This window comes from Papio anubis, chromosome 7 (genome assembly GCF_008728515.1).
Source record: "Papio anubis isolate 15944 chromosome 7, Panubis1.0, whole genome shotgun sequence".
NCBI lineage: Eukaryota > Metazoa > Chordata > Mammalia > Primates > Cercopithecidae > Papio > Papio anubis.
The window spans coordinates 92,317,239-92,341,397 of record NC_044982.1 but is presented as its reverse complement, the minus strand read 5'-3'; positions in this window follow the sequence as shown (position 1 = coordinate 92,341,397).

The following is a 24,159-nucleotide window of genomic DNA, read 5'->3' as shown; positions in this document are numbered from 1 at the left end:
TGAAACACACAATCAAAAGGCATGGGAATTTTCACTGACCAGAGAGAGGTGGAGTGGGGAGGCAAAGTGGGGAGAATGAATCGCTAGTGCCAGGCAGTAACTAAATAAATGAACCTCTTGACGACAGGTAGTGTAACATGCTCAGAACTTTGGGCACGCCTTTTCCTAGAGAAAAACTCCTCTGATAGAGACAGGCACGTTCACAAGCAACATGGGCTCCTCCATTTACCAGGTGTACGCAGGTATATTTCTGCCTCAATGCATTTGTTGCAATGGGCATTTTCCAAAACCCAGAACTTATTTCCGTGGAATAAATGACTTATGCTAATAGAATGAGTGAAATTCAAGCACGAATCCAGAATTTCTGGCTGAAAAGCTGACCCGGAAGTCTAACTCCATTGTTATAACAAGAACTACTAATATTAATAGGAAAGAGGAAGACACATAATTTCAATCCTGTGGTTATATCTAAACTGCCAGGAGTAAGTGGGTTTGTCACATTGAAGTTTTTTTTTTTTTTTTTTTTTTGATGAAAGTCTGTTTTTAGGCTAGTTTGTATTTGGATAATGTAAGCAACTTTCCATTGAAATATTGATTTGAGGAGTTACCCAAGCTGAGCACAAATATGGTTGCATGTTTTACATGGTTAATATATGTGAGTAATGTTTTATGAGTTGCTATAATTTTGCACCAGTAACTAGCAATGTTTCTCTGCATTTGAAATGTTTGAAAAGCTTCAGAAGTGAATTCCTAGGTGGTAGACAATGACTTTTCTCAATGAACAGTGAAAGTTGAGCTGCCGACACACTCTTCTGGGTACATTAACACAGAGGGAATTGGTCAGTGTTTCAAGTAAATTGTGTTTTTTTTTTTCTTTAGCTTATGTCAGAGTACACTTTTCCATATTTCATGTCTCTTCTGCAAGAAATAAAAAATTAAAATGGACACTCCAGTTTATCTCATATCTGAAGAGGGGTAATAACTCATTAGTGGAATTAGGCTGTGAGTTAGTAATGACTAAGCAGCCATTGCTAGTTATGTGTGACTATTTAGCTTTCAAACTCGGACATTTATCCCCTAGATGAAGGAAAATAGTTTATAATATCTCTAACAAAACACATAGAGTGTTTGAGGGGATTGAAGAGCATGGACATTCTAAGTCTGTCTTTGAGCCACAACAAATAAAATAACTAAAATCCAATACAAACTTCCCCACTGGGTCCTTATACTTCATACTTAGAAAATACCACAAAATAATAAAATAAAGCCTCGGGCAATGTTAGTGGCTTCTGTGGTTTATCTATTGTTCTAGATAGTTTCAAAAGCTCCACAGTGTTTAATTTAAAAGTTCTCCCCAAGCCTCAGTGTGTGGGGGTAGAGGGGTGTGGGTGTATACAGTTGATATGTGATTTAATCTAAATCAAGACAAAAAGGGAGATATTCTGTATATGTGGGAGAATATATGTATATAAACATTTCACACTCATATGAAAATCAGAAAGAAGAGGTAATTAACCATAAGAAGGGCATGGTAAAGTCTGATTCGATGGCGCAAATCAATCTGATCCAAAAAAATGGAGATTTATCATTCAAACTGCCCTGGGTTTATAGTTCATCCTAATACTTCCATAGATGAGACTAAGAATGGTTAAAGAAGATAAACTGTAACTTACGATTTTCTTTCTTTTTCTTTCTACTCTTCTTTTCTTTCCCCCTTCTTTCCAGAGTAGATTTTAATTTTTTAAAGGATATTTCACTGTTTTCTAGTAGTCCATGCATATAGAATATAGAATAAAATGCAACATGAAAAAATCTACTAAAGAAATCACAGTTTAATATTTGTGATTTTGTTTTTAAAAGAGATTCCTCCTAATACACACTGAACACAAGCAGATTGGGTGAAGAGGAATTGTTTTCTATGCAATGGTCTGTTGCGTTCTCTGTATCAACTGGGAAAAAATTACCGCCAACGTCTGGACAGCGAAGCACCTGGAGTTATAACAGATGTTCTTTGGACAGTTAAAGAACAGGCAGTTGACATATTTAGGGTGATGTGTCACGGTGGAAGAAGACAATATGGATTGGTGGCTCTTAGGTTTTAAATAACACAAATATAATTGTAGAGTTGTAAAGGTTGGAAGGACATGGTAGCATTTTAAACATTGCTTGTTAGCTCCTCATGAAGGTTAAATAATAAAAACAAAGGTTAATGGGGGTTCAGCTTGCTACAAAGCAATAAAGTCAACTTCATTACATCTATATCTGTAGATAGATAACGTACACCTATATATGTATATCTATTTATCTAGTGTCTTTCTAAATGGGCTATGAATACAATAATCCTCTATCTGAATATATTTAGGATGGGCTAAAAAATTCCTTGGTAAGTTTCTGGGGGAATTGTCTTTTTACGTGAATTAACACGCATAATTCTAGCATATAATATATAAATACATTAAGAAATAGAGTTTAATAGGTAATCACATTAATACCTTCCTTGTTGAAGTTTTAGCAATTATTTTCCAAATAAGAGAGAAAAGACAGGAGTTGAACAGTGTATGACACTCAACACAAGTATCTCACAAATGTGAACGTTGTTGAAAGAACATAATGAAAATAATCATTTGTATGATGCTGTCCCGAAGATATGTCTGAGGCATGCCTGCTTTCTGATTATGAGGTAGAGAGTAACAATGCTGTTTTCTTCATTTTACGGCAAAAGGTTCACATGAGGTATTTGAAACACAGCTTCATGGGCACACAAAAAATAAAAAATATATATATTAATGTGAATTTCTTTCTTCTCTATCAGCTCAGCACACATTATAAATGTATGTGTAGCACTGTAGGTGCAAACTACGATAGGTGGATGGATATTTACCCAAGGAAATTTGAGCCACGGCCTTTCATTTTCAGAGAGCTGCTACCTAATCTCAGTGTAGCATCAGGACAAAGGACACCTCATTCCTCTTGCGCCTGCCCTGCGAACCAACCCTTTGTGAACCACCTAAGCGATTAGAATAATGGGCTGGGAAAAAAAGATAAAATACAAATTTCACTCAGATCTGCGTTGGATTACTTCCTCGTGCCCCTGCCTTTATTGAGCGATTTGGAGTTTCATTAGAATTCAGAATTCCTGTGGAAAGAGAAACCACGGTGGCACGGACTTCTCTTTCAAGGGGATTGCAGGCTGACCCATCAAAATGAAAAGGCTCAATGTTGTGCTGACAGGTCCCCAAGCAGCCCTGAGTGACAGCTTCATTTCAGGAGTTCTCAGATGAGGTTTGAATTGAGGGGGGAGAGGTAGTGCTGGAGATACTTTGTTCCCTAAAAGTGTCAGAGTCAACTCTGCAGCTCACGGACCAGGGGCAAAAAAGAGCAGAAACCAGTCTCTGCTTGCCCATCTCCTAATTTATTATTAATGTCTCACGAATATTCACTCCGCACAAGGTTTCATATGAGACTTAGAGTTCTTAGCCATGGATTCCTTTTAATTACGACTGTGGGGAGAAAATAAAGAGATAAGAAAGAAAGTTCTGTAAAAAGACTACAGCCAAAAGGTACAACACTCTGCCTGGACAGTTTTTTTCCAAAGGAATACTATTTAAGTAGGGCATTCTCCCAACCGATACTGCCACACACATCTCATCAGACAATGAACTGAAGTCTATCCTGTTTCTCCATTGATATGATCTGAGCTGAACCACAGTAATAATGAACAATAATAATGTATAATGGTTCCTCATAATTGTACACTTGCTGTCGTGGGATAAATTTTATACATCTTTTCTAGAAATAGCACACATAATAAGATGAAATGGGTATCTACAACTCTGTGGATGAAAAGTAAGAAGATTTTTAAATTTCCAAGGCAGTCAATATTCACTGAGTCACTATTCCCATCTTCCAGTATTCCAGCCACTAATGAAAGACAGCTTAGAAGAAACAGACAATAGACAAAATTAGCTTCCCCATAAAACATTTTTCTCATGATACTATCCCGTGTGTATTTTTATCTCAAGAAGGATACTCTGTAGATAAGAGAAAATAACAAAATTCATGTGATTTCTTAAAATAATAGCCATAATTTTAAAACTCTTTTTTAAAAAAGAAAAATAATGTCTATGGAATGCAGATAAAGAACTCTCCTTTTCTCCAATTATTATACATCCAAAATTCATTTATTGTATTTCCTCTTATATTTCAAGAAGAGTATTTGCATTGTCTCTGAGTTGTATGATAAAACCACAGTAACACAACACTGTCCTTAAGATATATATGTTATTTTTTTAATACTGCAATGGAGCCCAAATTGGTATAAATCTATTGCATTGGCAAAGTATAAGTTAAGGATAATCTTGAAAAACTTCATCCTATGTAATTTTTTTTACCCAACTTCTTATGTTTTATATTTTCCTTCAATAAATGTGTTTATGTTACACATTAGAGCTGTCTTCAAAATAACTCTTTATCTCGTCTTATACTTCCAATAATTTATTATATTCTCTATCCTAAAATAGGAAGAGGATAGAGAAATTCACCTTTTTTATTTGGAAAGAGATCTTAAAAGTCACATACATTTTAAATCAATCAGGATATTAGGGTTCCTTTAACTTTAAGGAATTTCATCTGTTTACAATACTATGTTAATGAAATGCTGAATATATTTTTCAAGGATTAATATTATTGAAATTTTTATTCCATGTTTCCAATAAGAGTTAATTTTTTAGTATAATTTTCTCTGGATTCTTTTATTTCAGGATCCTAACGTTTTGTGATCCTAGAGCAAGTACTAACTATGAAAGTGAAATAGAGAATGAAGAAATTATTTAATTAAGTCCAGCAAAACACAACCAAGTCATCTGTAAAATATATTTGTTTTCAACATCCAGGTATTTCTGTGTAAAAGGTTGAGTTTTATGCTGACTTACTGAGAAAAATAATTGAGTTTTCCCCTTCACTTTGCCAGTGAGAGGAAATCAGTAGTGTATATTGTTAAAGGTTACCCATACCTACCTCTACAATAGTCTAGCATAGGTAAAGTAACGTACACTGTGAAGTTTCCTGCTTGACTGTAATGTTTTCAGCTTCATCCCATTGATTCAACAGCTATTTATTCAGCACTTACTACAACGGTGCTGGAAACCCAAGAGTAAATAGCCTGTGTTACTCAACAGGACAGAGGAAGAGCCAAACTGTCAGGCAAGGTTGCTATCCTTTGGACTTCCCTGCTTTCTCTCTATGTAGGAAGAAGAAATGGACATACCGCCCAGGAAAAAGATATATGTTACATTTCCTTATTCCATAATTAATATTAATAACCTGGGCAGAAAGTATCAAGTTTCTAGACCCTTATAGCACCACCTTACCCTTTCTGGATGAATCCTTCACACAACGATACATTTTATCCAAACGAAAATGTTGGTACTGTAGGTATAACAGACAAAGAGGGAACAGAAAACTAGAGATGAAGTTTGGGAAAAGGTCAAGAAAGTAAATAATGCTTCTAGAAGAGACAAAAGAGAAATGAAACGGTAATGTTGGGAAAGTTTTAATACATGTTGCCCTAAGAAAAAAAAGTACTTGTTGAAATTCTACTTAAGACTGGACTTTTTCTGTAAAAATTGTGCTTGATATGAATTAAAGCAACACAGAGAAATTTATGGACTCCTTCTAAGGTCTACACAACTCACCGCAAAACTGTTCCTAATAGGTGTGGTATACTCTTTCAGATTCTTTGTGTATGTGCATGTATGTGTGTGTGTGTATGTGTACAGTCTATATACATATATGTGTACCTAAGTGTGTATATACAAATATATATTTACCTGAATGAAATAATATATTATAGGATATTCTTTTTTCTTTAAATATGTATATATATGTGCATATATACATAAATGTAGATATAGCTAGGTAGGCGTTCACGTGAAACAAAGAGGCCTATATCAACTTTTTAATGGTTGCATGATATTCCATCATAGGAGTATAGTACAACTTATTTAACACACATTTAGCTTGTTGTAAAGTTTTGGTATTAATAAAATAGCACATATCATGCAAAGACACCCTTGCATAGGTCTTATTCATTCTTCTCTGATTTTTACCTTAGGACAAAATTTAAAAGTAGAATTTCTGGGTCAAGCAGTATGCTCATTTAAAATGTCATTACATGTTTCCAAATTGTCCTCTAGAAAAGTAGTAACAGTAACAATTGACGGACTGTGTGTTTTCTAAAACTTGCATTTTTTTCCTTATTGGTGAGGTTCAGCATTTTCCATATGTTTATTGACATTTTAATTTTTTTTGGTTCATGTCTTTTATTCCCTTCCAGAAAATTTGTGGTGTGTCTCAACTTTATTTATACTCTCATTTTCATAATTTTCCAAAGGAATTTAACTTTAAAAAAATAAGATAGCCAATGCTTTGGTTTAATTTCATTGTTGCTTTTTGAAGTGACTGCTTCATATTTTGTTGTTTTAGCAAATTCTTTTATATTTTGTTGTTTTAGCAAATTCTTCTTTACTATAATTGTGTATGTTGGAACAAAAAGTTATAATTCTTAATCTAGATAAAATATTTTAAGATGTTGTAATTACAGTCCCCTCTAAAATCATAGAAATAGACACATAGCTGTGTGATTTGTAATTAGTTATGTCCATTGACAGATCCTGGGCCGAAATTGCCTATATGATCAATATTTATTCAGTATCTAGTGAATAAAAATGGAGTGCTGACTGCTTTTTAAAAGATTCTTAGATAAAGAAATAGGTCACAATTTTTGTGTTCTGAATAATAGTTTTAAAGATGGTATAATTTAGAAGAAACGAAGTTCACATTTGACACTCATTCTGTATAGTAAAGGTCTCCAATAGAACAAACTCTGAAAAAAGCCTGGAAAAACCATACAGCCTAATTGGTCACTTAAAATATTGCTTAAAAAGGAAAAAAAGAAATCTGTTTAAAATTTGCTCTTAGATCTGATGCAGCATGTAAGAATAAAATTAAAATATTTTAATAATTAGAATTAGAGTCATGAGAAAAAATGATGACAATAAATCACTGAAATGATTTCCAAGCATGTTTTGACCTTTTACACTAGACACTAATTTTTGAAGACCTTTTGAAAAGCGAAACAGAGGATGATTTAAACCATCCACATTCCTCCTGACTTGAGCTTTCACAGACATGAATGCTGATTGGAAAATCCTGTCATGGTTTCCCTGAAGAAAAAGAGTAATAATGACTATATGAATATGACATTTCAACATGCAATGTGATGCAAAACAAGGGTTTTTTGTTTTTGTTTTTGTTTTTGTTTAAAAAAAAAAAAAAGAAGAACGAGAAATCTACCCCCAAAACACCAACTATACTGGATGCAATTTTAGCCCAGTGTGGATTTTATTTGCACCCCATTACTCATAAACACCCAAATGTAACTCTTTTACTAGAGCTCCTTTTGAGTTCAATGTGATAATGAATGTGAAGGGTCTATGTGAGGGGAGTTGGGGAGGGGGGCACTTTGTGATTTTGCAGGTTCACACCAGATAGGCATTTTTTATAGCCTGAAAGGGGATGTTTTCTTTTGTTAATGGCTTACAATCAGATGAAAGGACTCATCACTCTATTTTAGTGCTCCACCACATGGCGCGTATCTTTTATAAATTACAGGCTGGCGTTGTGTGCACTTGGGGAGAGAAAGGTTGGTTTTTCTCGCTGTGAGCCATCCTGCCTAATTGTCGTATGCAAATAAAAGCAATTATAAGGCTTTTAGGGTGAAGGGATGACAGCTGAGTTTGGCAGTTGAGAAGGCCTCACCCACCTTGTTGGCATAGCAACAGGGAGGAAAAGGACAAAATGGTGTGTATACACAGGAAATATATATGTTTTGGTTCAAGAATTTTAAAATATATACCAATGTTGAGATGAAAATGTCAATATTGTAATGAATGCCTTTGTTTAAAATATTATTTAAATTAAACTCTATTTATTTCCCGGCCCTTTGAATGATCCTTGTCATCTAACTACCATTTATCTGCTGTCATTTGTGATTTTTAGTTGCTACTTTTAAAGTTCTAGGCAGATCATAACAACAGTATTCAATAATTAGGAGATTATAAGTTCTTGATTTTAACAACCTTTGGAAATACCACTGGGTGAAAGTTTTGTGAAAGGAAATCCCAGTAAAGGAGATGATGTAATGTGGGAAAATGGTGCAAAGTATGCAGCTATCAGTGCATAAAGTTCAATATTAAAAAAAAATTGTTTGTGCTAAAGTGTTAAACAAGTAGAATAAATAGCATGCTACTAGCATACAAAATTAAAATGAGTCACAAATGGATATCTTCTATGGCAATTTATTTCACAATTACTCTTGTGGAAGCTTTCATGAATTAAATATGAGTTCTGTCTTGAAATTAGGTGTTATAAGGCTAAATTACAAGAGGCAGGCAGTAATTGAGGTGGCAGCAACACAGGGTCTGGTGAACTAATCTCTTGCCATGTCACATGGCTCACCTTCAGCCAATGAGATGCCTCCCATCACAAAAACAGAGGCAGCTGAGAAAAATTGATTTCTCATCTGAGCCATATTTGATAGCTTTTGAAATCGAAAATTGAAATTAACTAACCTAAGCCCCGTTGTAACAAAAGAGCAAATTAAATATGCAACATCGTTTCCTATTGGCAGTAAGAGGGCCTGCCAAGGTAAATTTGTAAATAGAGTTTAAGATGCAATTCTGTTCTCTCTTTCTCTTTCAGTGTAGAAGTATAAGTGTATAGTGGCTTTATAAATTATTTATATAAAAAAATCATCAGCTGCAAATGGCCACTGTGGTTAAGGACTTCCATGGAGAAAATGATTGCATTAGGAGAGCTCATTGAATGAATTAAAATTAAAAATCATCCTCAATGATTTGCTGATCTTACCTAAGATAAAAAGTGGGAATATTTTAAACTTTTTTCCCTGAACTTTATTTTTTTTCCTCTCCCCCCAAACTCAAAGAACAAATCTACCATGATTTACTAAAATTAAAAACAACCACAACCACTGTGGTATAAATTAAACCATCCAACTGTCCTGTAAATAATTGTAAAAATTAATTTTGATTTACTAACTGCTTGAAACAAACCTATTACTTCATTGTGTCATACGTGATAGTTTCAAGTCTGACCACTTTAAAATTATTTCCCAAATGGATCCCAGTGATTCGGCAAGTATAACTATTGATTCTGAATTTATAAATGTACTAGATCAGGTGAAGGAAATAGGTGTCTCAGAGGCTATATCCTAGATAACCCAGGAGTGACAGTTTTTAATTTATTATTTCACTCCTGCTTGTGCAATAAGCTGTCCAATATAATGTTTGTATCACCACAGAAAGTGTTCATCCTGACTTTATATTGCTTGAATTTTTTAAGTAGGTAAATCAATTTTATATGTGTGAATGATAGGTGATTGAAGATAAAAAATCATGAAATCACAGTACAATCCTGTCTTCCTTGTTCAGATCTGAACTGTACATATAGAATTCAATGACAAGCATAATGGAGGGTATTATACTTAGCCCATCCGTCAGCCCATAGATCTGGTAAAATCATTTTCTGTTCTAATTTATTATTTTTAGTGTCAATCAGACTCTGAGGAGATAAGTAACATCATTAGGTACCGGGATCAACTACTCAGCACTTTTTAAATTCAGTTTAAGTAGTTGTCATTATCTGTACTGGAGGACATAGTCAAGATTCAGAAAGTTTTTCTGTTGCATAGAAATTTTGTTGGAAAGAAAGCCTTGGGAAGATAAAGTCTAGAAGCACTACTTTCATTTCCTTTGTAAGAACCAAATTTCAAGGAGGAACCAGGAGGCCCCATATTACTTCCAAACCGTAGGTAATGCCCATTACCAGATCTCATTTCTCCCCTGAGCCTCTAACTAGAACTCCTGTGCACAGCTGTAAGGACTGACTCAAGCTACCTTCATTTTCTTTGCCCTGTGTTTTGCTTTTCTATTGACTGTGCTGTGGGAAAGAAACATATCCAAGGTGAGTAAGCCCAAAGGAAAGGAGAAGAAACCAAAGATGGACCCCAGTCCAGGTACAGGACATTTCCTCCATGATTTTATTTTTTACTCAACTTTCTAAAAAATACTTCTGTAAATAATATTTTTATTTGCAATAAGTTTTTCCCTAGAAAAGTATTGGCTACAGATTGATAATTTGCATTATCCAGCCTTGATATGCTCCAATTCCTTTTAATCCAATGATCTGATTGAGTTTCAGAAGTAGCACTAATTAGACAGAAATAAGTGGTTTTTGGTTACATTTTATGGATGATTAATAAGAAACAACCAAGAAAAATTCCAAATCATGGATTTTAATTGGTCACATTTCCTGTTGTTGGAAATTCAAATTTCTAACTTCATTCAGATTAAAGTGCATGGATTTGAATCAGTTTTATTTATTAAAGCTAGAAATCAAAACTTTTAAATGTTCAAGATCCCATCAAATTTTATGCATCGAAAGAAATTTATGTACAATTCTTAGTCAACTTGTGAGATATTCAAAGTATTCAATAATTGGGGATTTGGACACTGATTATTAAGGAGAGAGGCTAGCTGTAAATAGCTGGCATGGCTACGGGATTTTGCGAAGACTTGAAAGCAGCCCTGGACTCAACCAGTATTTATTAAACAACTACTACATGTCAGGATCAATGCTTTGTAATTGCTGCCTTTTTATATTCTCTTTCTTGTTTATGCCCTTCACTTTGAAAAATGCTTTGCTAATATCTAGATGTTTTCCCCATGTCTTACAAAATAGTAGCCCTGTCAAAAAGATGAAGTGCTTCAAAAGCCCTCCCTAGTGGTGAGATTTCGGTGCTTTTAAGTGATTAGAAAACATTCATCTGAAAATTTGGTCTATCATTCATTTCATTGCATTAATTCTCACCTCCTTGTACCTTGCTTCTACCTTTGTAAATGGAGATTCTAATACACACGACCTCAAGTGGGTTTTTGTTTCTGTTTTATATATTAAAGGAGGTCAGATTTCAAAGCACTTGCACAGTGCCTGGTCTCTAGCAAGCTCTCAAAGAATGGTTGCCACTAACTTTTCAGAAATGTGGTTATGAGCTCAAAGCAAGGATCTAAGCAGAGGATGAACACTAGGCACACTTTTCGGGAGAATTCTTGTTTAAGAAGGAGAGGACAGTAGTACTCTGAGCCTACTGCGTGCATTCTTCAAGGGCATTTCACATTGATTTAATATCTGATTGAATCCTTACAATAACCCTGAGACAAAGTTACTATTCTTAAAATGTCCATTTAGGCTAACCTATCAGAGGGTAAGTAACCAGGGTTCTAACCAACATCTGTCTAACTTTGTCACATTTTCTTTTTATTAAAAAGCTGTATCACCTAACTGGTGTCAGGCATTGTGCTACCATCAAGCGGTTCTAAACATATTTATCAAATATGTAGGAGTTCTACATAATGGAGATCTGGAAGTAATTCTTATCTCATTTTTACAAGTTCTTCTTTTAAGACTATCTGTGTGTGTGTGTGTGTGTGTGTATTCAAATTATCATAAATGTATAGTTGTATAGACAAACAGAGTGGATGAGCTGTAAGTTTCAATTAAGTTCTGGAAAAAAAAAGATGTTTAAGGGGGAAATGTCTCTTAAGCATATTCTTATATGCATCATTCAGATTTATTTCTGAACAAGGTCAGATTCATGCATCTTAAGCTACTATAAGATTTGATAAACACACACTCCAGAGGGTCCTGTACACTCAGGACTCACACCAATCAAATATTGTTGTTGTTGTTAGGATCTAGTATTTGCACAAGAAGTGTCTCTTCAAAAACTTTTCTGTATGTTGAGTTTTATTTTATTTTAATTAATTAATTAATTTATTTTTGCTAAAGTGGATTGAACTTAGTGCATTGTGATACCTATAACCTTAGTTTTGGAACAATGAGGATCAAATCTCTTTCTATTTTATGAATCACAGCTTCTCTAAACCAAGTGCCTCCTGAGGTACTGGAGTTATATCTGAAAAGAAGTTGGCTATGGCTCCTGTTCTCATTGTTTCTCTCTCTTCCTCTCTACTGGTGAACACAGACAAAGAGGCAGCTATTATGATATAATGTGGCACACGCAACACTGAAAATAAACAGGAGGTGTCATGGGAGCATCTAGAAGAGATAACTCACTTGGAACTGTGAAATCAGAAAAGTAGTGCTTTCTCTGTTGAGATCTGGAGATTGAGAACCAATTATTCAGTTGATGGAGGTGGTAGTGATGGGGCAGGCTCAGCACCAGGGCTCAAAGCTGAGCAAGCAGCACATGCAAGGGCCAAGATGTCAGCAGAGAGCATGGCCCAGTACCAGAACCCAAAGTCAGTAAACATAGCTAGAGCACAGGGTGTGTGAACTAGAGGGCAGAAACTGAGATGAGGTTGAAGAAAACGGCAGGGGCCATATCATACCTGTCCTCCATGTCATGTTCAGGAGGACAATTAGAGACCTTTAAGGCATTTTGAATAAGAGAATGGTGTAACGGGAATATTCCCTGATTGCTGTGTATGTTAGAGGCTATCAGACAAGTGGCAGCGAAGATGGTTAGGAAGCTGTCTGCAGCAATTCAGATATGACATGGTAAGGTTCCACTGGGGTAATTCTGGCTTTAGAGATGATGGTGAAAGTAGAGAGATTTTTGATAGATATTCAGGACTTGGTGATAAATTGGCATGTAGGGGCAAGCATGGCTAAAACAAAGACTGAAAGATAATAGCTAACTCCTGCACACCAGTAATAGAAAGATAACCCAGAAGAAAAATAGGAAAGAGAGAGGAATTAAGGAACTCATATGAGAGGAAACATGAGGGGCCAAAAAACGTATGAATACAACATCAGCCTCACTTTTAATCATAGAACTGTACACTACCACCAAAATGAGATACCATTTTGCACCCATCAGATGGGCAAACACTAAAAAATCTGCCAATGCCACACATCAGTGAAGGTGTGAGTAAAGAGCAGCAGGCATTCATATCTGGTAGGAGTAGAAATTGGTGTCACTCTGGAGATCAATTTGGCATAATCCAGTAAAGCTGAAAATATGTATGCATTCCATCCAGAAAATCCACTTCTAGGTGTGTATCCTGGAGAAAATCTTACTCTTGTGCAAGAGCAAATGCATAAACATATGCTCATTCTAGTATTGTAGAATACAGATGTCTTGCATGTGTAATTGTATTGTAAAATTTTAGGCAACATAAACATCTCTTGGGGCTGGAATGGATAATCACATAAGGTATATTTATATGATGAAATATCACACAGCAACTAAAATTAATAATTCAAACACTTGTGTTCCAACATGGATAGTATTCAAATAATGTTGAGTTGAAAAAAGGCCAAACAATAGTATTATGCCAGTAAGACACCATTTAGTTAACATTCTAAAAGATGTCAAAGAAGATGGTATATTGAGTATGTTAGTATGTATTGTCTTGATTATGTATATATTATAAATGTGTAATAAAACTATAGAGGCATGGAGTGAAAAGACACAGGCCACATTTATCATGTCAACTCATATTGGACTCAACCAGTATTTAATATGCACAGTATTTGTTAAGCATTTATAAGTGGCTGAATCTGGAGAGTGAACGAGAAAGAGAGGCAAATGTGCTTGGAAAAGGGATGGAGTGAGGTATAGAGGTAGTTTCACTGTGTTTATTTTATTTATATTTTATTGGAGAAATAATGATAGGCCTTTGTTAATTCTTGGTGGTGGATACAAAGATTTATGTGCTATGACACTGAAATTAGACACATGCTGAAAAATCATCCATAAATTTAGAAAAGAATGTATGTGATGTGAGATTAATTTTGTGGGAATGTTGGGAAAAAAAAGGCTTATTAAAGTAGAGTGTAGGGCAAAGGAGAGGGAAGAAGAAAAGAGAGGAATTTAGCATTTTTTCAAGAAGTTCCACTTGCAAAGAGAAGAAAGAGACATTGATATAGTTGAAGGGAAGTGTGTGTGTGTGTGTGTGTGTGTGTGTGCGTGCACGCGCGCGTGTTTAAAGAAGAAAGTCTTGGTACATATCTAAATGCTAATGGGTTGAAGTGAGTTCCTGAAGAGAAAACTAGCTGCTTCTTGTTACTGCAGAAAACATGCTGTGGGTGAAGTCTTGAGCAGAAGGAAGGGCACTTCTAATGCAAAAGCAGAGGAACGAAGGGTTGTGGGCATAAGCACATTAGGGAGGTGGCAGGATGTTGTGTGAGGACTCTCACAATGGTGTTTGAATTTATATCTTTGCAAAGAGAGCAAGAGTTAGCTGAGTTAAAAACTTTAAACGAATGTTGGGAACTGCTCTTGTGGAGAATGGGAGGAAAACAGACTGAGTAAGAAATAAAGACTGGCTGGCAGAATTGAGGACTTGGATGAAATTAGAGATCTTCAATTGCTCATGGCCGCAGTGTCTAGAGATGTGTGATCTGCTCCAGCATGGCTCAGCTGAGCAAGTAAACAGTGGAGTGGATCCAGAGCTAAGTTTTTCTGGGCAAATAGAATGGAAGAGCCCAAGAACATGGGGGTTGAGGAAACAACAAACCTTACCTAACATAACTACCACTGAATCTCAGCTTGATAGAGAAGGAAGTGAGGTCAGGAAGAGCTGGAAGATGAAGGGTAAAATAGAGTCAGGAGAAGAGAGGTCCCAGTGAAGTTAAAACAGTAGTAGTAGTAGAGTTGAATGGTGGTCACAAAGCAGATGTTGAGATTTTCATGACTTTAGGATGGAGCAGTTCTTTTTTTTTTTTTAATTTATTTTTTATTATTATTATACTTTAAGTTCTAGGGTACACGTGCATAACATGCAGGTTTGTTACATATGTATACTTGTGCCATGTTGCTGTGCTGCACCCATCAACTCGTCAGCACCCATCAACTCGTCATTTACATCAGGTATAACTCCCAAAGCAATGCCTCCCCCCTCCCCACTCCCCATGATAGGCCCCGGTGTGTGATGTTCCCCTTCCCGAGTCCAAGTGATCTCATTGTTCAGTTCTCACCTATGAGTGAGAACATGCGGTGTTTGGTTTTCTGTTCTTGTGATAGTTTGCTAAGAATGATGGTTTCCAGCTGCATCCATGTCCCTACAAAGGACACAAACTCATCCTTTTTTATGGCTGCATAGTATTCCATGGTGTATATGTGCCACATTTTCTTAATCCAGTCTGTCACTGATGGACATTTGGGTTGATTCCAAGTCTTTGCTATTGTGAATAGTGCCGCAATAAACATACATGTGCATGTGTCTTTAGAGCAGCATGATTTATAATCTTTTGGGTATATACCCAGTAATGGGATGGCTGGGTCATATGGTACATCTAGTTCTAGATCCTTGAGGAATCGTCATACTGTTTTCCATAATGGTTGAACTAGTTTACAATCCCACCAACAGCAAAAGAAACTACCATCAGAGTGAACAGGCAACCTACAGAATGGGAGAACATTTTTGCAATCTACTCATCTGACAAAGGGCTAATATCCAGAACCTACAAAGAACTCAAACAAATTTACAAGAAAAAAACAAACAACCCCATCAAAAAGTGGGCAAAGGATATGAACAGACATTTCTCAAAAGAAGACATTCATACAGCCAACAGACACATGAAAAAATGCTCATCATCACTGGCCATCAGAGAAATGCAAATCATAACCACAATGAGATACCATCTCACACCAGTTAGAATGGCGATCATTAAAAAGCCAGGAAACAACAGGTGCTGGAGAGGATGTGGAGAAATAGGAACACTTTTACACGGATGGAGCAGTTTTTAGTGATGACATAGTCAGGGGTGTGGTAATCAGAGTGGGTGACAGAGATGGATGAGAAATCAATGGAAATAGTTTAAGGAGCTGAGTGTCCAGGGAACCAGCTGTGTGCCCATGAAGATGCTGAACGCACCTAGGATGATGTCATCATTTGGAAGGGAATGGACTGTGAACCAGATGCTCAGGTCTTGGATGAGTGGTGGATAAATAATTGATGAAGGCAGGACATGTTCTGGCTCAGTCACCTGAGTCTCAGCGGATTGGAGAAGAAGGTGTCTGGACTTAGTGAGATGGATCAGCAAGTGCATCTTCATTCTAAGGTTCATGAAGGTCAGGGGGATGAGGTAGTCTCCACTTGAGAAGATGGTAAAGGAACAGTGTCCGTTGGAGGAAGTCAACTGTTAGTGGGGACCGTACAATGAAGGAGGCCTCCCCTGAGGTTGAGGATGGCTTGCAGTTCTAGAACAAGGTCCCAGAAAGCACAGTGAAACACTGAAACATTTGGCTGGGAAGCAGAGTGGGAGTTTGGGGAAGGGGTCAGGCAGCACAGAATTGGGTGGTAATGAAGGGACTGAGCAGGGAGCTTCCCATCTTGAGCAGTGTGGACCAGGATGGCAAGGCTTTGAGGCACCATGCATGAATAACTATGGCTTCAAGACTTCCAGAATTATTCCAAGCAGTCTTCTGCTGGCAGGTGGAAGGGAACAGGTGGGAGGGACCCTCAGGATCTGAATGAATTTACTAGGCCTGGATAATTGAATTTCTGAAGAAGTCTTGGTTCATTGATGAACAAAGAGACTCTCTGGAAGGAGTTGGGTAACTGGGCTCTGGACAGGTTGGGAAGGCTCCAGGGAGTGACTCAAGGCTGCCAACTTGTGTGCTATCAGTGCAGATGGAGGCTCAGTCTAAGGCTGAGGCCAGAGCATAATCAAATTCAGATTCTGCAACTCCACATAAGCCTGCACCAGTCCTGGGAAACCTGTGAGGAAGGTTGGCTTAAGATCTAATAACCACCCTTACATTCCCCCATATATACACACATACTCAACAAGCAATAGCAAAGTTTAGACTTGATACTGCTATCCAGAAATTTGTAACCAGAATTCAGGGACATATTCTAACAAACATATAACTTTTGTACCATTTAAAAATAACAAAGAGGTTTTTCTGTTGTGGTTGATGATAAATTATATATTTGGTGCATTTGTGGGAGGGTGCTGTCACAACGCTTCGAAGTTTAGACCATCAATAGGATGTACTCCATCCAGCCCAGAAAGACAGTCATGCCCCGCAGTGGTGTGGTCCAAAGCTATGCACATCTGCATCCTCCCTATAACTTTATAATTTGGTATGTTTGCATATCGGATTTTCTTAAACCAAGTCCCTTCTGAAGGATATTAACAGGCAACAATGAGGATGGTTTCACCTCCTCCTGAGAAGTTCAGGGAAGGTGAAGCCACTTGAGAAGTCTTCACAGTCTTTGTTGATGACATTCCACTTCAACATCGCCCTTTTGCCTGACATGAGGGTTCACCGTGTGAGCCAGCGTTGATTGATTTCTGGTTGGCGCTAGTGAATCTAAGCCCTTTAGGTCAGTCTTAAGCATCATAAACTCGTTTTCTTTTCATGAAGATGCATTTTGACTTTAGTGGTAGAGTCTGCTTTTAGTCGAAGGGACAGAGGAAACTCGCGGCTTCTCGTTGTTGCTCTATCTCTCACAAATGAAATGAAATGAAGTAACACATGCCGTTGTTCATTCCTAAATGCTACAGATTCCGTCACACTGGCATCCTGGGTTCAGTTCAATGAAATCACTTCCCTGTGATTGGCTTAGAAATCTCGTGCGCATATATGCTTACCTAAGCTGGACATTTTCGTGGTCTTCCTCCAAAAGGAGAAAATAATCAGAATGCCAGTAATTCTGGGAGGCTTCAAAAACGCTCACGGCCATAAAAATCAGAGTGAGGACAGATCTATACTGAGAAAATTTCTGTAGAACAAATTCTGCAGAGAATATTCAGCCACTGGACAAGGTTGATAATTTTGAGAAGCCTACAGAGGCACTTAATCTTGAAACTGCCAGTGCAGAAGAAGAAAGCACCCTCTGTCCACACTTGAGATCTTTGGAACAGGTTTTTTCTTTTTTTCTTTTTCTTTTAATTCTCAATATACAGATGGTTTGTGCAAAAGAGATTTAAAATAAGCAGAGCAGGCCCTCCCAAATGAAAAAAAAGTAACTTGATTATCTGAAACTTTTCTGTGCTTCCAACGATTAGAACACTGAAAAATTTCCTAAAAGAATGTTAGTTTTGTTAAAATCTATTTTGATGTATATACTATAAAATACAGGTTTCAGCAGAATGAAGCTTTAAATGGGTTTGCAAATGCCACGAGAATGGACTTTCTCCTCAACATTTAAACTATAAAACCGGTGTTCTAAGAATCACATGCCTGCACATTTCTATAGTAATAACTTATTCCCCAGGAAGTGAAAATACAGGGAATTTTTCTCAGAAAAGAGCATATTGATGAAAATATAAAGGAATGGCTTCACAGAAGGACTTCAAAAATAAGAGTGTTGATGTGTTTTATTTCCTCCATCCATGGTGAAGGATGAATTTGCTCACTTCTGAGTTTTTTTCCAATCTCCAACATTTTACTCAAATACCTCCAGCCCTCTAACCCCACCACCTTCTCACAGGAATGCAAAGACCTCACACCACCCCCAACACCTACAGTGAGAGTTAGCTGCAGGCTACAGTTATATAATATCACAGAAAAAGATTAAGAATTACATTATTGTTGTTGCTGGAAGGCTGTATTATAGCTATTTCAGAAGAGAGATTTATAGCAGTATTTAATGAATGCAACTAGTTTCGTTATCAGTCAGTAACCATACCCATGTCGTGCATATGGTAAGATTAAATTAAGCCATTATAATAACCTTACAAAAGGTGACTATTTGGTGGTGGCAAGTCTGGCTAAATGAAATCGTATTAGCTTGATGCCATGGTATTATTCATTTCGACATAGGTTGTTGGCCAAGTCTGCCCAAAATGTGCCTTATAATTTTTAGGCATTTCCCTATTTCCCTTACTAAAGAACATGAAAAGATCTAGCTTTAGGATGTAGGTATTATTGGAGTTTATGAATCCCAACCTACTTAAAAATATCACAGGTTCAAACTTTAAAGCATAATTTCTTTGCAAAATTAACGTTTTCCACCTTTGATCAATTTTCATATGTTTATTTTTTTCTAGGAATTGTTTTTTCAGAGATGGTTATATGAAGGGTCATTAGATAGACAGGCTAGCGTACAGGAAGTTTCAGAAAGTTAATTCAAAATTTTAAAGAGTTGCAAAGGAAAAATAAATCAGTCTGGAGCTAGTGAAAAATGATCAACAGATAACCACTGCTTATTTTAAAGGTTTTATGTACCACTGGTTTCATAATAAGTTGTAAATAATACACGCTAATTACACTGATAACATGTATTATACATATTTATGTACACTATATAATATATATATTTAATCCATAGAGGAAATCTAATTTCACTATTAGCAAATTTCCGCAAGAATAAATATTCTTGGCTATTTCCTTTTCCACCAACATTTTCCCAATTATTTACACTGTTCAAACTTGAAATAATCTACGTGAGAAAGGAAAGGTTGTTTTGTCACGATTTTTAAATGAATACCCGGGAAGGTAGGCAGGGTGCTGTTATAATTTGTGTTTTGGCAACCTGATTAGACATAATATGTTACAGTTATGAAAATAAAATCAGGATTTTTAGCTTTTCCTACTGAGGGAAAAACAGAGAAATTATATGGCAATATTTCTTAGTCTCAAGTGTGGATCTTGGCTATTAGATCCTTACATTGCACAACTAGAAAATGTAAGAATTGTCACCTGGCCGGGTGTGGTGACTCACATCTGTAAACCCCGTATTTTGGGAGATTGAGGTAGGAGGATTACTTGAGCATGTGAGTTTGAGACCAGTCTGAGCAACAGAGCAAGACTCCGTCTCTACAAAAAAAAATTAAGACGGAGTTGTGGCCACTAAATGACTATCTTATAACTGGGTCGGTCACCCCACATATGGTCACTGGCACTCCCAAGACACGTATGTTATAAAGCCGATCTTGCAAACAACAGCATTCAAAGCTTAGCTAAGTACCTCTTGAACATTCTAGCTGTTTTTTTTTTCAATTGACTGAGTGTACAAAGGCCACATAAGAGTAGTTAAAGCAATAATGCAAGTTAGCGACTCATAAAATGAGGCCCCTCTGACTGTACAAGTGTATTAGCAGAGTTTGTTAAGGTCTGGAAATCTAACTTTCTGGTTTAAAACACTATTTCATTGATGCCCATACTAGTAAAATCCTTCTGTTATAGTCTCATATGCTTTCCTTCCTTCCTTCCTTCCCTCCCTCCCTCCCCCTCCCTCCCTCCCTCCCTCCCTCCTCCCCTCCCTCCCTTCCTTCCTTCTCCCTTCCTCTTTCCTCCTTCCCTTCTCCTTCCTTCTTCCTTCCTTCTTCCTTCCTTCCTTCCTCTTCCCCCCCCTCTTCTTCCTTTTGATGCTTCCCTCCCCGTCACCCAGGCTGAGTGCAGTGGTGCACCCTCAGCCTCACTGCAACATCCACCCCAGGTTCAAGCCGGTTCTTCTGCCTCAGCCTCCGGAGTAGCTGGGATTACAGGTGCCCGCCACCATGCCCAACTAATTTTTGTATTTTTAGTAGAGGTGAGGTTTCACCATGTTGCCCACGTTGGTCCTGAACTCCTGACCCCAGGCGATCCACCCGCCTCGGCCTCCGAAAGTGCTGGGATTACAGCCGTGAGCCACCGTGCCTGGCCTTATAGCTTAGCTGCTTTCTCATGGTTTCATAAGATGTGTAATTATACATCTGCATGATAATAAAAGTCTCTCTCCCCAACAAGTGTTGCTCACCTCTGTATCCTTAGCACCTGCCACAGCCGCTGCTGCATAGTAGGTGCTCAATAGATGTTCATTATGTGAATGAAAGGATCTGTCAGACAGTTCAAGTGTTTTCCCATATATAGACATTCAAACCAGTGGGTCGCTCAAAATGAAAGTCCTCTTCAGGGGTAACATTGTTAACTGTAAAGTAATGACGATACTTCAAATTTGTAGAATGTTTTCAAATTTTTTTAAAGTCTAGTTTACTTATGACATTGACTTAGATGAAAGAGGAAAGAGTCTTCAGTAAAATCCCCAAATGTCTTATAGTAGGGAATGTTTGCTATAGTCAGTGTAATGTTTCCATCAAACAATTCACTCAGTGTATTTATTTATGTGCATCAAAGGACTCAGTCCATGAGATCTGAGAATCCTTATGGATATGGGTGAAATAAAAAGCAGAAAGCTCTCATGTAAATAAAATGGCTTGTTACTAATTCCTTACTGGATATTCCTGTAAAAATTTAAATGACAAAACAGCATGTCTGTCTCATGGTAAAAAAACAAAACAAAACAAAACAAAACAAAAAACTCACAGGTAAATTAATTCGAAGACCACGTGACTCTACTGAATGTTTTTCTCTTTTCCTCAAACATCAATGTAATTCGAATTTAAAATGGGCAATTTGCTTGTGAAACAAATGTTATATATCATTTAGAAACTGACTTCCTAATAATGCCTCTGAGTTTTTCTGTGTTCTGGATATTTAAGTATTTACATATACATTACTAACCCCTATTAATTTTATACTGCAATCAGAGGAGGCCTTAACTTTTATTTTTAGCTAGAGAATTGCTTCTGCCCCAGGATCCATTTCAAGATAAAATTAATTTTAACTTAGTGATAGAAAGATAGAATTTTAAGTTACATTCAAATTTTATGTTTTAGCTAATGATTTCTTTATTTCCTCCTCTCTATGTATAACATGAGATTTTTATGTATTTCCACTTTATAGAACATTTTAAGCCTTCGCTTAAAGTTCTAAGTATTTATTTTGTCTACTCAAAACTTAATTCAACATTTGTGAAATTTTGTCATATTCTTATAACACGCGAAGACCCCAATTAAAAAAAAAAAAACTAAACTTTTGGAACCTATTTTCATATGGTGGTTGGTTTGTTATTCATTAAAACAATCTTTTGTTTTTCAGAACTATTTATTAGTAGTCTTGACTGTAAGCTGTTTCATATACGTCACATACACAAAATTATATCTCCCTATTGTGTTAAAGCTAAAATAAACCTTTAGTATATTTTTTTCAAAGGTTTAAGACTTGAAGATTCTGATGTAAATAACCTAAGAATATTCTGCTCATCCATTGTTGGAAGGGTATTCCATAGGGGATATTGTTAATGTGACTGACAAGTCAATTATATCCCATTCACAAATGTTTTGATGTCTGCAATATTAATAATACTGCATTGCCCATGAGAAGTGCTACCCTAACTACTGGCACGGAATAGTCACAATAAATGGCAGCAAATGTAATTCTAACCTCTGACTCTTTGACAAACAGCATGGGTACTCTCTGTCGCTCTGTCTTTAATTTCAGTGGCATCAAAGGAAAACTCAAGCGCCTCGGAAAATAACTCTAGCCCCATGTCTCTGATAAAATAAAATGCTTACCCACAGACATAAATTACCATGGAAATAAAAAGAGGACCAAAAAAAATTACACAGTTTCCTAATGCTCTTAAATCAAAGTAGCAGAGGGAACCGAGAACCAAGAGCAGAGCGTATGTATTATGCAGCCTTACTGCTTGGTGAACAATCTTTGATAGCTTTAATCCAACAGGTTTGCTCAGTTGATGATGGGGGAGTGTTATTGATAATTTTCAAGAACAGAGTATTTTAATAGTTATTATTGTGGATGCTGCATGAATACTTTTTGCTGTAGAGACTTTATAAATTAGAATTCAGTCAATAAAAGCTATAACTGTGAGTTTAATAGTCACAAAACTATTGACCCTCTGGGGTTCTCTACAGGAAGCTAAACAGCAGGCAGTCTCCTCCCAACCTTATAAGCCATGATTTGCCTGTCTTCTGCCTTTTCTCCCGTCCTCCTTACCTCTCTTTCCTAACTCCCTTCCTATCTTCCTTTCAAACTTCCTTCTTAATTATATGAGATAAACTATTCTCATTAACAATAAACAAACAAACAAACAAACGTGTAAAATCAGAGCCCTCCTTGACACTCACTCCTTTCTCAAAGGTAACTGTTATAAACAGCGTGTTTTGCATCTTTGTGGTGCAAAATACGAATATATGCAGGTGCATATACACAAATAACTTGTGTGTTTTAAATCACTATTGGGATCAAAGTGTACCTATTGTTGCAATTGTAAAATGACTTCAAAATGTTATGTAACAGTACTTAAAGATTTGCCTAATTCCTTTAATATGCTGCATAATATTCCATAATACAAATGTCAGTTTCTTTGAATATTCTTTCCTTGATAAAAAATAAATTAATTTGTTTCCAATGTTTTGCTGTCAATGATAATGCTGTAATGAATATCTTTCTCACTGTGAGCATATGCAAATATTTCTCTAGGGTTTAAACCAGAAGTGAAATCGCTGAGGCAATGAATGCATTTGTAGTTTTATTGGCTGTTGCCATGTTGTTTTCCAAGGGAGCTGTACCAATTCAAGTTTCACCAGTCTCTATGATATTTCTGATTACATTACATTACATCCTCTGCAGGTCTTGAGATTGTCAGATGTGCTGATTTTTCTAATCTGATGGATGAGAAGTAATACCTCCTCATGATTTTAATTGCATTTTACTAATTGCCAATGAAGTTGAGCCTATCTTCATTGTGTGTTGACCTTCAGTGAATTTTCTGTTCAATCTTTGTCCTTAAAAAAATAGCAGCTTATTTGAAATATAACTCACATACTTTGAAGTTTATGCATGTAAAGTGTACAATTTGATGGTTTTTGTGTATTTGCAAAGTTGTGCATTGATAACTCTGAAAAGAAACCTCATACCCATTTAGCAGTCACTCCCCCTTGTCCTTCCCTGGCAACCACGAATCTACTTTCTGGCCTTATGGATTGTCCTCTTCTGGACATTTCATGTAAGTGCAATCATACAATATATGGCCTTTTGTGCCTGGCTTCTTTCACTTAGCATGATGTTTTCCAGGTTTCCCCCATGTTGTAGTATGTACCAGTACTTCATTCTTTTTTGTGGCTGAGTAACATTTCGTTGTATGGATGTACCATAATTTGTCTATCCATTTATCAGTTGATGGACTTTGAGGGTGTTTGCCCTTTTTGGCTATTTTAATGTTTCTATGAACATTCTTGAGCAAGCTTTGAAACATA